This window comes from Mirounga leonina, unplaced genomic scaffold (genome assembly GCF_011800145.1).
Source record: "Mirounga leonina isolate KUSES-001 unplaced genomic scaffold, KU_Mleo_1.0 Mir_178, whole genome shotgun sequence".
NCBI lineage: Eukaryota > Metazoa > Chordata > Mammalia > Carnivora > Phocidae > Mirounga > Mirounga leonina.
Window position 1 is genome coordinate 4,711,669 of NW_023270464.1, and position 3,427 is coordinate 4,715,095.

General features: G+C 35.0%; 2 non-coding genes across 2 annotated transcripts; one reads left to right on the plus strand and one right to left on the minus strand.

Moving 5' to 3' along the window:
• Positions 1-2,259: 2,259 nt before the first annotated feature.
• Positions 2,260-2,340, minus strand: LOC118023235. The gene has a single exon (XR_004682705.1). It is a non-coding gene; the product is annotated as a small nucleolar RNA SNORD115 (small nucleolar RNA).
• Positions 2,341-2,683: 343 nt separating this feature from the next.
• Positions 2,684-2,798, plus strand: LOC118023264. Its single transcript, XR_004682729.1, has one exon. It is a non-coding gene; the product is annotated as a U5 spliceosomal RNA (small nuclear RNA).
• The last annotated feature ends 629 nt before the right edge of the window (positions 2,799-3,427 follow it).

The window sequence follows — 3,427 nt, forward strand, 5'->3', positions numbered from 1 at the left end:
ATATATATATATATATATATATATATATATATATATATATATATATAATTTCTTAAATTGTCATAAGAAGTTTTGTCAATCCACCAGAGTCACAAGTAAGCTATATGAATTCTTTTCAGTGTCCTCCAACTAAGATCCATGGGATGAATTTTTGCATCTCAGCCTCTGACCACCATGGATGTCAAACTTTTCTAGAAGAAGTGGTCTGAGACTCAAATGCAGACTCTCACTGTTGTAATCTCTGAAGTGTATTTGATATATTTCCTCAACCTGGACACATACTGACTTGTGTCATGTTTCCCAGTGGCCATGAAGGACAGATATCCTCCACTGCCATCTTACACATTTCTTTAAAAATAACTAAGTTATGCTTTCCAGAGATTCTATCATGTCAGGATGACACAGGACAAAATCAATCCTCTATTATTTAGTTTTCCAAAAGGAGTCAAACATATTTATTGCCTTTACATGGGATTACTCTTCTGCCCTAGCTTTTTTGTGCCCTGTATCTATGATCAAATGCATCAACTCACCTCATATTATGACAACCATTGCTTGAATGTTCAACTGAAGACACAATGAGGGAAAAAGAGGTATGGAATTGTTCCAAATGAAGGCTCCTTTGGGGAAACATGGATCATGTAATAAAGCCTAAAATATTAACATTTGTTAGGTACATGGAATCTTATAGACATTGTATAGCACAAAGGATTGCCTTGAGGTTATCTCAAGTCTGAAATTCTATGATTTCCCCAGTGATAATGCATAAAACAATGAATGAATGAATGAATAAAAAAGAAATTTGTAAATTAATTAGTTAATCAATTAATTAATACCTGAAGAATAAATATAAATTTACCTTATGAAAATGCTAAGCACCATTCATTCACCATAAAGGAGAAGTCCTTGTTTACAAACAAGCTTCTAGATTGGAAAAGCAGTCATGATGTGTCTGGTAAAATCAAGTTCCCTATGATCCATTTTTTGTTTACACAGCAATAGTGGTATGTGGATAATTGGGCTTGGCTATTGGCCATGAATACCCATAAAATGACCTTGTAAAATTATGTAGAATTAGTTTTATGGAGTCTTGAAAATGTGTTCACTACCCATCACTGAGGCAAAACTTTGCATGAGGTTTTTTAGGTCATGGCCTAAAATACATTCTTTTTGTTCAGACTCCTCTTTCATGTTCTTACTAACATCTTCCAATCAGCACTGCAAAAATTTTTCTTTGTAATATATATATTTATTTCTGTACTTTGGGCAAACAAGACCTCATGATGTAGATGATACTATGGCTCCAAAATCTCAACATAATATTTATATAAGTACTTCCAAAACTGTTTTTTTTTTTTTTCCTTTATGGTGCCGTTTCTAAAGGATCTGTGTCTTGAGAAGAAGAACTTCAAATGTGAAGCTAGTGTTCCATTTGGCAAAGCTAAACAGATTAAGGTGCCAATTAGGAAAAACTGGCATCACCAATAACCCACGGTTCCTTACACTGATATTTTAAAGACCTAATAATCCTCAGGGGCCATGATGTAGTTATCTGAATACTCAAGTGTCTTTTAGCCAAGACCGATTGGCAGATTAATTCTTGCATTTCACTCTCTGGATGCTATGGACATGATCCTTCCTTAGAGGAATTTGTTTTGAGGATCTGATGATGATCCCAGCAGTTATTATCCCTTCAGTATATTAGAGTTAATTTTCAACCTCTGCACAGATAGATGGTAATGTTTCCTGAGGGGGTGCGGCTGGGTAGTGAGGGAAATATTTCCTCTATTTGGAGTGTGATCCATTTCAGGTATAATTAAAATGTTTCCAGCGATGCTATCCCAGTTGCCTGACTCCCAGACAGAAATCAAACATCTACAACACTTAGCTTTCTGAAAGTAGTCACTTATTTATCTTCTTAAGTCAGACCTCTTATATAGTCTAATTTTCTGTGTCACCTGTATCTATGATCAAACACATCTACTCACTTTGAATTTTAATGCAACAGCAAAATTCTTTCCAGAACTTCCAACTGAATAACATGATGAGAAAAATATAGCTAAGGACTAGCCTTGAGGATGGCCCTCTGTGACTAAATGTGGCTCACCAAATATAGCTTAAACTTGAGGATGTGTTGTTATCATGAAACCTATAGAGAAGTTTCCCTGAATGGACTTGTTGCTTGAAGACCCAAAACCCATTTCTCTAGAAGGGAAATATGGTTCTTCAACCTTTTGCTTTAGCATTACTGACTACATTGGGCCTCAGCGTAAAATTTCTGAACATGATTTTTAGGTCATCACTTCTCTAGAAGATAATATGAGTTCTCATCTTTGATCCAACTACAGCATTACCTGCAAAATTACACACTTTGACCTGTCTATGCTCATCAGAGATAGATTTTGCAATTTGTGATGCCAAAATAGACATGACTTTTGCCATATACCATCATGAGCACTTGGCTGACATAGGTTAATTCTGTGGCAACAAACAGCGCACTTTTTTTAGAGTCATTTGTTGTAAGTTGTAAGACAGATTACAAAATGTTTTACTACATCTCTCATGGACTCACGATTTATCCATACTCTATGTTAAGCAATTATTATGATCATTTCTGAAAAAAAAAATTACTTCTTACAGAGTTGATGCAGCTTTCATTCACAAGCAGAAAAAGGACATTATAATACTCTGGTTTCTCTTCAGATCATATAAATCTTTCGCCTTTTACTACAGATTTCCGTGGAGAAGAACAGTTGCGAGTTTTTACTCAATTTTTTGAGGCCTCTTTGAACGAGGCTTTTTCAAAGAAAAAAAAGAAAAAGGACATTATATACAGGTTTCTTAAGTTTGGATAAACATTCAGGTGGTGTTTGCAGACATGGGAGACTTTCATTGGTTAATCTTATTGCATCTAGTCAAGAAGTTATGTCAGGGTATTTGTCATGGTTCATTGCATATAAACTCAAATAAATCTTACTCTTTCAGCCATATGAAACTCTGGATCTAGAAATCAGATGTCAGGACACTTGAAATTGTGGTCACTTTATGAATCCTTTGTAACCATAAAAGAAGTTTTCATATCATGGCCAATAAGCTGTTGTAGTATGTTGTAAGTCCTTTTCAATGTCTTACAGTCTTGACAAAAACAGAACAAAGGAAAATACAATAATTAGTGTAAATATGTATACTTGCATATTTTGACCAAAGAAACTCACAAAATGGAGTAGGAACCATAGCTCTGAAAAATTCTCATATACTTTCAATAAACTTTAAAAAGTAATGTTTTCTCAAATTGAGGGTTCTAGAGGGGAGGGGGGTGGGAGGATGGGTTAGCCTGGTGATGGGTATTGAAGAGGGTACATTCTGCATGGAGCACTGGGTGTTATGCACAAACAATGAATCATGGAACACTACATCAAAAACTAAT